Here is a 14,175-nt window from a genome sequence, read left to right as displayed (position 1 = left end):
GATGGACAGGGAGGCCTGGCATGCTGCGATTCATGGGGTCAAAAACAGTTAGACACGACTGAGCGACTGAACTGAACTGAAGGGACCCTGATGCTGGGAAAGATTGAGGGAAGGAGAAGAGGCAACAGAGGATGAGATGGTTGGATGGCTCACCAATTCAATGGACATGGGTTTGAGCAAACTCTGGGAGATAGTGAAGGACAGGGAAGCCTGGTGTGCCACAGTCCATGGGACTGCAAAGAGTGAGACATAAATTAGCGACGGAAAAACAAGGTTCCATCCAATGCTAAGATTTTACAGATAGGAAGGAAGGTAAGGAAAAAAACAAAGGGACATTAGAATAGTGGTGCAATTGGGTTATTTTTTAAAAGACTATATTATAAAGTCAGAGTTACTATTTGGGTTTAAATAAGGGGAAAAACCAAAAGTAAAAAAAGGATAAAAGGCCATTTTACTTCTCTAGTCAGAAAACAGAATTCAGTAACATTCCTTCACACAGAAAGAAAACAATGTTCAAGTACTGAAGTGTCAGAAAATCTGCTATAAAATAGTTTGTTTCCCAATAAAATCAATAGTTTGTTTCCCAATAAAGTCACTCTCCTCAAAACCACAGGGAAAGTGTTTTTCATTTGTAACTCAATTTAAGTAAGCTAATTAGTACTTTTAGAAAAATAGGAAAACTATTTATGTAAAATATTAAAATGGTAGCTTAAAATACACAAAAGAAGTTCTTTGTGATTCTTCTTTCATCCTCCCCAAATTATTTGGACCTTAAAGTACTCCTTATGTGAACTTTTCTTGCCATATTGAGTGAATCAGGAATGTCACTCAGCATGAACATGCTGTTTTCAACAACTTTATTTTTAATTTAAGTCATTTCCATGGTGACTAACACCATTGAACCAACTCATTCAAAGATATTTTTAAATAAACAAACTCTTACTCATCTCCTTCTAAGAAGACCAAAATATACTCTTTAGTTCCCCACAGAATTCAAGCTTGTACTTAGATGATGTCTAGACATATTCTCAGAGAAGGCAATGGCACCCCACTCCGGTATTCTTGCTTGGAAAATCCCATGGATGGAGGAACCTGGTGGGCTGCAGTCCATGGGACCGCAAAGAGTAGGACACGGCTGAGCGACTTCACTTTCACTTTTCACTCTCATGCACTGGAGAAGGAAATGGCAACCCACTCCAGTGTTCTTGCCTGGAGAATCCCAGGGACAGAAGAGCCTGGTAGGTTGCCATCTCTGGGGTCACACAGAGTCGGACATGACTGAAGTGACTTAGCAGCAGCAGCAGCAGACATATTCTAAAAGTATAATACCTGGGCTCTCCCAGAAGAGTGCACTACCCTCATGATAGTGCTATCACAATAGGAATCACTGAAGATGTGACACCAAAACATTCATTTCTCACAGAACTGAGTTTTACTCCCTTTAATTGTCAAAATGTGTTAGCCATTCTGAACGGAGATCTTTATTAAATGGATTATATGCCCCTTGTTTCATTTAAAAAAAAAACCCAGAGAACATATTAAATCTTTATTGACTTAGTCATCATTATGAACCTCAATTACTATGCAGAGCTAATGTCCTCAAGGACTAGTTGGGTTTATAAGGATGGTGAACTCTGCCATATGGATACCTGAGAACTGGGGTGGGGGGGCGGTTATGTATGTATCTGCCTTTAACAGTTTTCCTGTTTGTTCATTTCAACAATTAACTTGTATTTCTTGCTGATGTCAAGATGGTCTGCCAATGAGTTGTTGTTGTTCAGTCGCTTAGTTGTGTCTGACTCTTTGCGACCCCACGGACAGCAGCACGCCAGGCTTCCCTGTCCATCACCATCTCCCGGAGCCTGCTCAAACTCATGTCCATTGAGTCGGTGATGCTATCCAACCATCTCATCCCTCTGTCATCTCCTACTCCTCCTGCCTTCAATCTTTCCCAGCATCAGGGTCTTTTCCAATGAGTCAGGTCCTCACATCAGGTGGCCAATGTATTGAAGCTTTAGCATCAGTCTTTCCAATGAATATTCAGGACTGATTTCCTTTAGGATTGACTGGTTTGATCTCCTTACAGTCCAAGGGACTCTCAAGAGTCTTCTCCAACACCACTGTTCAAAGGCATCAATTCTTCGGCACTCAGCCTTCCTCATGGTCCAGCTCTCACATTTATACGTGACTACTGGAAAAACCATAGCTTTGAGTAGCTTCCGACATTTCCTTTTCTAATCTGCTGTTAGTCTACCATTGAATAGGAGGTCAAATTGACAAATGTGTTAAAATTGTGTAAAAAATAAAAGAAGTGCAAAGGAAGAGTAAGATTAATGCTTCACATTATTCATTGAAATAATTTAGTCCCATGGATTCTGTGGTATCTACTTCAGCCCTTCAAATATAAACCTTTGAGGTTACCATTATACTGTGACTAGTTGAGACTGTTGGATGACTTTCAGATAAATCACTCCAATATAATGACATTCTCTTTCTTTACAAGTAGAGATCAAGAGTCTTTAATACTATTATTTATATAAAGTGTTACATTTCATATAAACTCTTTTGGAAAACCAAAAACAAAGTAACAGTTTAGCCTGAAAATGAAACAGAAAAGGAGGAGAACTACTTAACAGCATCAAAAATCTCAAGGCAGATACACGAAAATTTCTAGTTGCAAAGGGGGTTTGGCTAAGACTATGGAACTTTTCTTACACTCTTGTTTTTATTTTATTATCTTAGAGAATTCAATCTAATAATACTTACTAATTTTAAACTCAAGAAATTCCCTAAGATTTATTATACTGGCAAACTTCACTTTAGCCAGAAAACTACAGTAGAATAATTAAATATCAAATGTCATCTGATTAGAGTGTACGTATGAATAAAACACTGGATCATAGCTTGCATTAGCAGATATTGTGAAGATTGGAAAATGTGCTGTGGCTGTCATTCAGTATTGTTAAATGTGAAAAATACACTACAGTCTATCAGAAGATAAAATGCTTTCTCATACAGTGTTAACACTGGCACAGAAACAAGATTCAATAATGATGGAGTATTTCAAACAATCCACTATTTGCTAAAAGCATTCAGTAAAATTATTGACTAAGCTTGATGACATTTTTCTCTCTCAAAAAGGAGATGTCCTATTATTGTGTTCTTAATTCTGAGCAATACAGAATAATTTGTTGGTGACATGAATATATCAGGAAACTTGGCAGAAAAAATAATTTCATAAAGTTTTTTTTTTGGCCACCCCAAGTGGCTTGTAGGATCCTAGTTCCCCTACCAGGGATAGAACTCAGGCCCCCTGAGTGGAAGCATGGAGTCCTAAACACCGGACTACCAGGGAATTCCTCACAAAGTTTTTATACTGAGAAAAGAGGTAGGTCATAGTCAAATATGTGAGCTTATTATAAACAAATTTTTAATTGTTTTAAACTTATTTTATTTAGCTGCATTGGGTCTTAGTTATGGCTGCTGGCTGGCTTAATTGCCCCATAGCATGTGGGATCTTAGTTCCCCCACCATGGATCAAACCTGTTTCCCTGCATTGGAGGGCAGATTCTTAACCACTGGACCACCAGGGAAGTCCCCATAAACCAATCTGTAAACACTTAAAGAAAAGTAAGGCATGACTGCATGGCCAAGGAATCTACACGCATATAGAATTTGTAAGGATAAGGCAATTCTGGAAAGTAAAGTTCATTCATTACATTTCACAGATATACATTAAGTGCCAGATTCTTTTCTAGGCCCTGGGGATATGGCAGTGAAATTTTCTCTACATGATCAGAAATTTTTAGAAAACATGAGGAAAGTATTAGAGACAGTCATGAACAGCAGGGAGATTATAGAAATATATAATGAAGTTTTAAAAATAGCATTCCAAAGGACTACTTACAAAAATGATCAACAGTCTGAACCCTAACAAAGGCTAGTGTGATTCCCCCACACCCGAAGGCAAAAAAAAAAAAAGAACAAACAAAACAAAACTTCTAAAAATGGCAAAAAAGAAAGGAGAGGGGAGGAAAGAGAGGAAAAAAGGAAGGTCAAATTCAGACTATAGCTTTGAGAGAAAAACAGAATAGTGTTAATGTGTGCCAGAGACAAAATTAACTGTGCTCTTTGAAACCAAACAACATAAAGGAGGGTTTATAACCAAAGATAATTTAGGCTATTATACGTAACCTTATATGTTAAAATGTGTTTAGTTCTCCAATCCCACAAAAACCTTATTTCAAAGTTCAGAAGTGACTTGCCAAATTTGATCTAAGATTCACTAATAAACCTGAGTCTTTACCAAATTCACAGTTAGTATGACTGAATCAGAGTTCAAAAATATCTCAAGCTGGAAAGATGCATCAAAACCAACAAGAAGGAATTTAAAACAATGTAAGGTTTCCACATTGAAGCTTGAAAAATAATGACAAAGAAAAAGAGTGGAAACAAATGTCCATCAATCAGGGAACAGATGGGGACTTCCTTGGTGGTCCGGTAGTTAAGACTCTGTCTGTACTTTTAATCCAGGGGACACAAGTTTGATCCCTGGCCAAGGGATTAAGGTTCCACATGGTGTGTGGTGCAACCCCCCCAAACATTTTTTTAATAAAAAAAAATCAGAAAACAGATGAAGTTATTAATAATAAATTCATAGGATGGAACTATAGCAGTGAAAATGGACTGTAACTATACATATGAACACAGTGGAATGTCACGTTTGAGGGAAAAAGCATACTGAAGAGTATGTTTTGTGTAATACTATCTATATAGAATTGAAAAACATGCACTATCATATAAACTGCTTAGAAACACATAGGTAACAAAAGTACGAAAAAATGCAGTCACAAAATGTAAAAGAGTGGTTATTTTTGAAGAGCGGGAGAGTAATGAGAATGGAGACAGGTACCGCAGGAACTCAGCTTTATCAATTATGTTCTATTTTGTAAACTGGGGAATGTTTATCTCCTTCTATTTCTTAAATATTTTACAAAAAAATTTTTTTAAGAATTACATAATTATATTATGGGAAAGACAACTTGGTAGCATTATTTTTAAAAGATTTCTTATGAGCCAAAAATGCAGTGTGGTTTCTAGAAAGATTAACATAATCTTGATGAAAGTGTGGTATCCAGATTATGGAATTAACTGAACTGTTGCATTCCTTATAGTTAACCACAGAGTATTATTTCATTCTGAGCACTACAATTTAAGCAGGACATTAACCAAACCGAGAATATCCAATGACCAGAATAATGAGTAGTCTCGAAACCATAACTGCAGATAATCCATCAAAAGAGGTGAGGATTTTTTTCTCATTTTTTTTTCCAGGAGGCTACGAGACTGAAGGGAGAAACTATAGTTATCTAAATATAAAAGCAAGAGTAAGATGAATGGATAAAATATGGTGTATATATGAAATGGAACACTACTCAGTCTTAGAAAAAAATGAAATTCTAACATATACTAGTATGAAATGGCTGAACCTTGAAAACATTATTCTAAGTAAAATAAGGCAGACACGAAGGGACAAATATTATATGATTCCACCTACAAAAGGCTCCCAGAGTAGTTAAATTCATGGAGAGGGCAAGTAGAATAGTGGTTAGCAGGAGCTGGGGGGAGGGAGGAATGGAAAGTTATGGTTTAATGGGAGAGTTTCAGCTTGGGATAAAGAAGTTCTGGAGATGGACAGTGGTAATGACTGTGCAATGATGTCAGTATACTTAATGCCACTGAACTGTACACTTAAGATGGTAAACTTTATGTGTGCTTTCCCTTTTTTTTTAAAGGGGAGAGTACATCCTTTCTAACTTTTCAAATCCTCACTCGCATGTGCCCTTGCAGTTCTAATATTTTCATATATATTACACTGTCCTTATAGCAATTGCTTATTTAAAATGTTTTACAAAGGCAGCAATTGTATCTCTCTTGCTAATCTTTACATCATTTGTGTTTATCACAATGACTGACACTCAGGTTATTGCCGAATAAAAACACTTTCTAGATACGTGAGGGAATACAAAAATGAAAAAGATACAGTTCATTCATGTCTTCAAGGAATTTACGATCCAGTAGAGGAATACATTTTTTGTTTTCTGACTGATAACCCAGTGTTGAAATGGCTATTCCTTCATTTTAGTTAGTTTGGTATCACTATTAAAATCATGTATTAATAAATGTATAACTGAAAAATACCTTAATTATCAACTATCTTTCATTGAAATACAAGGTCACTATGGTTCAAAAAAAGATAAGCAAAGTCATTTACCTAAGGTCACTCAGCTAATAGCAACTTAAATAACAAATAACTTAATAACTATTAACTCAGCTAATAATTAAGTCTGGGTGGTAGGAATGCAGGCCTTGAAACCTTCAGACCAATGCTACTTTAATTTCGTCAACATGAGGCTTTATCCCTATGAACTAACTCAGAGTTCCCCTGGAACTCAGGGTAACAATGCACGAGACAGAGTTAAGGAAAATGAATCTCCTTCTTAGCTACAATGATCTCAAGTTAACACCAAATACCCTGAACGATGCTTTTAATCCAAACACCACAGTCTACCCAAATGGAACGGGAAATCCTACCCACTGCCCCCAAACCCTCCAGGACATTTCATATCATTCGGAAAAATAGCAAGTCTTTCCCATCACCTCCCCTGCTCCATCCACACTGGTCTTCGAACTGTTCCTGAAACACGCTAGGCACTCTGCACGCAGCCTTTGTGCGTGCTGTTCTCTCTGCCTGGAAAGTTGCTGCCCAGGTAGCCACAAGGCTTGCTTCCTTTGGGTTTTTACTCCAATACCACTTTCTCAGTGAGGCTCTACTCAACCAGCCTACCTAAGCCAGAGTCCCCACTGTACTTCTCCTTTTTCTACGTTAGTTTTCTCCATAGCAATTACTACTCCTGCTGCCGTCTAGGGGTTCGCACAGAGTCGGACGAGACTGAAGCTACTTAGCAGCAGCAGCAGCAGCAAGGACATACTATATAGTCTTTACTAGTTTGTTTTTTGTCTGTCTACCCCACTAGAATATACAAAATGAAAGTGAAAGTCACTCAGCCATGTCTGACTCTTTGCCACCCCATGGACTATGCGGGCCATGGAATTCTCCAGGCCAGAATACTGGAGTGGGTAGCCTTTCCCTTCTCCTGGGGATCTTCCCAACCCAGGGATCGAACCAAGGTCTCCTGCATTGCAGGCAGATTCTTTACCAGCTGAAACTCCACTGGAAAAAAGAATTTTGCCTGTTTTATTCATTACTACATCCCTGGTACCTAGAATGCGGAGCCAATAAATATCAGTTGAAGAAATAAATGAGCAAATGAAAGAAACTGATACTGATAGGCTTAAAGGCCAGAAACTATCTTCCTCATGATAAGAGATATCGTACATCATTTGGTGAAGGATAAAGAATTTAAGATACTCCAGACACTCGAGAAGAATACAAAAGGTTTATTTACATTAACAAGATACTCAGATACTACAGATGTGGACATGTTAACTCCTTCTTTCAGGATAAACTGAGGATGGGCAATACATTAGAAACTTTGTGTTACTCTTCTAAAGTTTTGGGTTTTTTTTTTAACTTACAAATACTATCTGAAAGAAAAACATTTGCTCACAGGAAAATGTTTTTGTTATTTAATTACAAAACAATTAGCTAAATTACTGTGTTGCCTAGCAGCAAAATGAAATCAATGTGCCAAAACCTTGAAAATGCTTGTTCATTCTAAATATTTCTTGGGTCATCCAGATAGTCTATAACAAAGGTAGCACATAAAGGAAATCAGAATGATGAGGGTCAATACGAGTGGTGAAGACCTCAGATTCCCTAAGGGTATACAGTTCTGGGTCAGCTCCCAGGAGTCTGAGTCCAAAAAGAAGCAGGTCTAGCCATTTCTAACTAACCTCTAGGTCATTCTTCATTCATATGTGTTCTAGAAAAAAGAACACATAGAAAAAAAAGAAAAAAAACAAGGTTGTGTTTCAGTGCTGCCGAGAGAATTGTGAACCAAACTAGATACCCAGAAACACTGTTAACTCATTCTGTATCTATTCTGATTCATTCATCTTCTTCTCTTGAATACAGTCTCAGAACTAAAATTGATTCTTTTAAGTAATTACCCTGTAAGAAACCCTATCAGGAAATCACTTTCGAAAAAATTCTTTAAAAGGTAATTATATAAAAAAATAAATAAGTAACTATAAAGTGGTTCCCTGCATTAGATTCTATGAACATTTTTAAGCAGTATCATAAAATTCTCATTGGATGCCAAAAAAATTATAGTATCGAAAACAGAATTTTCCCCCTTCCTTAAGTAACTAACTAGTATTGTAGGCACCAAGCTAAAAGCTCCTAGATGTGGCTGCTATTCTTAAACAATGCACAATCTATTTTTAAAAAGACAGGCAAGAATAAGCACTAATGTAGTAATATATGCAGAAACTAAGTAGGGCAGAAAAAAGTCATTTAAACCAGCTATCAGGGAAGTCCTTTTAGAGACAATCCATGCTAAGTCTTAAAGGATGAGTAGAAAGAGGTGAAGAAAAGAGGAAAATGCACAGTCATCTGGATGAGCACCTAGAAAGGGCATGAATACCTGAATGGGGAACAATCAGCGGTTTCCTACAACTGGAGTGTAAAATTTAGGATGGTAGAAAATAGTACAGCAGTCCTCCCTTATCCTCCCTTATCCATAGGGATACCTTCCAAGACCTCGATGGATGCCTGAAACCGTAGACAGTACCCAAACCAGATAGAACCAAAACCTATAGATACATATAAACCTATACATACATACACATACATACACACATACACACTAGGTTTTTCCTATACAAACCTATGATAAAGATTAATTTATAAATTAGGCACAGTAAGAGATGAACATCAATAACTAATAATAAAGTAGATAATTATAAAATAAAAGTTAGGTGAATGTGATCTCTCTCTCTCAAAATACCTTATGCAGGTATTTTCAGGAAGCAGTTGACTGCAGATAATTGAAACCACAGAAAGCAAACAGTAGAGAAAGGGAGACTACCATAGAGGATATGACAAGCTTGCAACTATTAGAAAGGGGTAGATTAGAGTAGACCCTCCTCTGCAACTTCAAAAATCTATACTTTACTCTCTGTAATACAGGGAGCCATTAAAAGATTTTAAACATGGAAGTACCACAGGAAAAACTGCTTTAAGAGAATCTTCTTTGGTGAGTGAGTACAGAAGATGGGAGAAAACAGAAACAAAGAGACTGGTTGGAAACTCTCAAAACAAGCCAAGATTGAGCCAAGATTGTTGAGACAGAAAAAGAAGATGGATTCTAAAACCACTGAAAAAAAAAGACAGCATGACAGAGTGGGCTACAACCAGCTGAGAGTCAGAAAAACTACTCACTGGCAACATGGCCTTTGGCAAATTAACTTTTCTAAGCCTCAGTTTCTCCATATGTAAAAGCTTCACAGTGTTTTACAAGGATTAAATGAGAAAATGTAAATCACTTAGTTCAGTAATTGCTCTTGGTAAACACTAACTTTATGGTAGCAATTACCATTCATAAAGTAATGTGACCAGGCCTTGATGACTGAATATAAGTCATGAGAGAGAGGAAATTAGGGTTGATGCACAGGTTTTTACCAAAGCAATAGATGAGAAAAGTACAAATTTAAAAGAAGAAACAGGTTTAAAGTGAAAGATGGTTATTCTGTTTTTAGACATGTTAAGGAGTCTATAGGACATCCAAAATAGTTCTGAGTTTTCAAAAACAATCCTGAGTGTAAACACAAGTATACATGCTTAACCTTGGGTATGTAAACTGATCTACCCAGGATTATAATGAAACATCAGAGAATGCTAAACCTCAATCAGAACTCATAAACCATCTAGTTGAGTGATTCTTAATCTTTTTGTTATCATGAGAATCTGATGAAAGGTAAAGACCTTCTCCTCAGAAATCTTCAAAAATAAAACTTCCCAATAATTGGTTAAGAACCTCCTGGTCTATTCTCCTCAAGGAACATGGAAATACAATTTGGCTGTGTTCACTTTTACTGCAAACAAAAGCAAAGTCCAAACCCAAACCCAGGTTCTCAATTCCATACGTTTTTTCTCCACTATTCCAGCAAACTGACATGATCCTCTCAAGCTACGACAAACCTAGACAGCATATTAAAAAGCAGAGACATCACTTTGCTGACAAAGGTGTATACAGGCAAAGCTATGTTTTTTTCCAGTAGTCATATATGTGAGAGCTGGATGTGACAGTTGGACCTTAAAGAAGGCTGATCGCCAAAGAATTGATGCTTTTGAACTGTGGTGCTGGAGAAGATCTTGATAGTCCTTTGGACTGCAAGATCAAAACAGTCAGTCCTAAAGAAAATCAACCCTGAATATTCACTGGAAGGACTGATGCTGAAGCTCCAATACTTTGGCCACCTGATGCAAAGAACCAACTCATTGGAAAAGACCCTGATGCTGGGAAAGATTGAGGCAGGAGGAGAAGGAGGCAACAGAGGATGAGATAGTTGGATGGCATCACCGACTCAACGGACATGAGTTTGAGCAAACTGAAGGACAGGGAAACCTGGCGTGCTGCAGTTCATGGAATCGCAAAGAATCAAACATGACTTAGCAACTGAACAACAACAAATCAGTTATGCAAAGTTAAAACCACACACACATGCAAATTTAGATTTTACTGACTACAGCTTGTGGCCCTCATCAGGCTTTCTAGATCCATCGGCATTTCCCAATAGTCAATTGTTTCCCATTTGTGCTAAGAGAATAGGCATTAGCACATCGAAAGAAGTAGAAGCATTGGTTGTGGGTTGTTTTTGCTATTTCCCTTTTCTAAAAAAATGAAAAGCTGTTTTTACTTCTGAAATTTTTCTTCCTAATGAGAACTGATTATTTCCATGTAAGAGAATCGTATTACAATTTAATTCAATAAATGCTACTACCACCTACCAAGAAGGTACTAAGAACACAAAGATATATGAGTCCCAAGGTCATCCATTAAAAGCAAAATAAATAAATGCCTAAAACTTTAAGTGAAGGAATAAAAAAACACCTTTATTTGTGCCAACATTTATTTAATTTTGCCTAATTAAAAAAATAGATATGTGGCAAAAGAGAGTCCCATACTCAACCACTGACAGTTCAACATAGCCTGTGAGCTCAGTCATGAAGACCTTGACTGAGGAGCAATGGCTCTGCATTTTGACAGATCTGAGATCTAATCCCAGTTATGTTTCCTCTAACTTGGGAACCTGAGAAAATTACCTAACTTCTCTAAACCTGTCATCTCATTTGAAAAACATTAATGAACTTAGAGAACTGTTGTTAGGACTAAATGAGAAAATACACATTATAGTCAGCTATCATTCTGATAGAAAACTAGATTAACTTTTATATATTACATTTGTAAGTTATATAAATGACAGGTGTCCATATTAGCTGATAAATTCATTCTGCTTCATTAAAGTGGAATCTGCTTTTGTATCTATACTGTATTACCCACTTTATATGTACACACTTTAATGTATCTAGAGTAGATAGGTTTTATGATATTGTCAAAAGTATGAGTGAGTGAAGTCGTTCAGTCATGCTAATTCTTTGCAACCCCATGGATTGTAGCCTACCCAGGCTCCTCCATCCATGGAATTTTCCAGGCAAGAGTACCGGAGTGGACTGCCATTTCCTTCTCCAGAGGATCTTCCCAATCCAGGGATCGAAACCAGTTGTTCCACATTGCAGGCAGACACTTTACCATCTGAGCCACCAGGGAAGCCCAAAAGTATAAAGTCAAAAGTATACTCTCTCTTAAAAATATACTGCTTCAGAATTCAGTACACTTTAACACAGGCTAGCGTGAACAGATTAAGCAGATATCAAAATAACATAAAAACATATAATACCAAATAAAAGAGATAAGATTTCAAAAGATTATCAATTCCAGTTACTGATAAACATAGTATAATATTTATATTTGGAGTTAAACAATGACAGGCCAGTGGAACAGCAGGGGGCCTAATTCTCTCAGGACTAGTCAATATATTTTATTAGGTATCACTAACACACCGTTCTCTCCTTTACATGAGAATACAACACAGAGACTTCTGATTTGCCTTTGGTTAATCATTTATATCAAATAAAACACTGAATTTTTAACTATATCGGTATTGTTAACAGAGAGAAAAGCTGAATAGAAGTTAATGGCATGCAAAAGCGAATAGCCATTTCTCTTACAGCACATTTCTGGTGGTGGTTTAGCTGCTAAGTTGTATCCGACTTCTTGCGACCCCATGGACTGTAGCCTGCCAGGCTCCTCTGTCCATGGGATTTTCCAGGCAAGAATACTGGAGTGTGTTGCCATTTCCTTTTCCAGGGGATCTTCCTGACCCAGGGATTGAACCCAGGTCTCCTGCACTGCAGGCAGTTTCTTTACCAACTGAGCTATTAGGGGATTCCCTAAGAATATATAAAGAACTCTTACAATTCAACAATGAAAAGAAAAATAATCCAATTTTAATACGGGCAAAGGATGTGAATAGACAAGTCTCCAAAGAAGGTATACAAATGACCACCAAGTACATGAAAAGATGTTCAACATCACTAATGCAACTCAAAACCACAAGGAGATAACACTTCATACCCACGGGGACAGCTACAATAAAAACAATAAAATAAAGAAACAGAAAACACCAAGTGTTGTTGAGGATGTGGAGAAACTGGTACTCTCATACTTTGCTGGCGGGAAGGTAAAATGGAATAGCCACTGTGAAAAACGGTGCAAAATGTAAAGTGGTGGGGCCACTGCGGAAAGCAGTGCGGAAGTTCCCTATAAACACTGTTACCATAACTCAGCGCTTCCGTGTATGAACCCAAGAGACCGAAAACATGTTCACACAAAAACCTGTACATGAATGTTCACAGCAGCATTACTCACAACAGCCAAAAAGCAGAAGCATTCCAAATGTGCATCAACTGAGGAATGGACAAACAGAACATGGTATGTATATATCTATACAGTGAAATATTATTCAGCAATACAAAGAAATGAAGTACTGATACATGCTATCACATGGGTGACCCTTGAAAACATTATGTTAAGTGAAAGAAGTGAAGCGAAAGTCGCTCAGTCATGTCCGACTCTTTGTGACCCCATGGACTGTAGCCCCCAAGCTCCTCTGCCCATGGGGATTCTCCAGACAAGGATACTACAGTGGGTTGCCATGCACTCCTCCAGGGGATCTTCCCAACCCAGGGATCGAACCCAGGTCTCCCGCATTGCAGGTGGATTCTTTACCAACTGAGCCACCAGTGAAAGAAGCCAGACACAAAGGCAATGCATTGATGATTCAATTTACATGAACGTCCAGACCAGCAAATTAGTAGAGAAAGAAAGTAGATTAATGGTTGCCAGGGGCCTGGGGGGAGAATAGGAAGCGATCACTAATATGTTAAGATGTTTTTTGAGGTGATGAAAATATGCTGGGACTAGATGGTAGTGATGGTTGTACAACTTTTGACCATATTAAAACCCACAAAATATAATACTTTAAGAGCAAAAACCATAACGAAAATGTGTGCGTATATCTATATATATGACACACATAAATGTGTGTGTATATACATTTAACCATAAAGAATACACACACACAATGGAATACTACTCAGCCATAAAGCAGAATTAAATAAAGCCATTTGCAGCAACATGGATGGACCTAGATATTATACCAGAGATGATTAGTGCAGTAAGTCAGAAAGAGAGATACAGATACCGTAGGGTATCATTTATATGTGGAATCTAAAATATAATACAAATGAATGTGTATATAAAACAGAAACAGACTCACAGACACAGAGAACACACGTGTGATTGCCAAGGTAGGAGGTGGAGGAAGGAAGGATGGGCGTTTGGGATTAGCAGATGTAAACTGTTGTATATAGGCATAGCATGTATGCTCGGTCATGTCGGACTCTTTGCAGCCCCGTGGACTGTAGCCCGCCAGGCTCCTCTGTCCATGGAATTTTCCAGGTAAGAATACTGGAATGAGTTGCCAGTTCCTACTCCAGGGGATCTTTTTGACCCAGGGACTGAACCCACATTTCTTGCGTCTCCTGCATTGGCAGGCGGATTCTTTTCCACTGTACCATCAGGGAAG

The 14,175-nt window shown here is 37.7% G+C and overlaps 1 protein-coding gene across 16 annotated transcripts in view; it reads right to left on the bottom strand.

Moving 5' to 3' along the window:
* The window catches only part of EPB41 (erythrocyte membrane protein band 4.1), a 181,727-nt gene that overhangs the window by 113,200 nt on the left and 54,352 nt on the right, over positions 1-14,175 (bottom strand). The window lies entirely within an intron of this gene.

This window comes from Bison bison, unplaced genomic scaffold, assembly GCF_000754665.1.
Source record: "Bison bison bison isolate TAMUID 2011002044 unplaced genomic scaffold, Bison_UMD1.0 scf7180017864516, whole genome shotgun sequence".
NCBI lineage: Eukaryota > Metazoa > Chordata > Mammalia > Artiodactyla > Bovidae > Bison > Bison bison.
The sequence above is the reverse complement of the archived record's forward strand: the minus strand, read 5'-3'. Positions and strand labels throughout refer to the sequence as shown.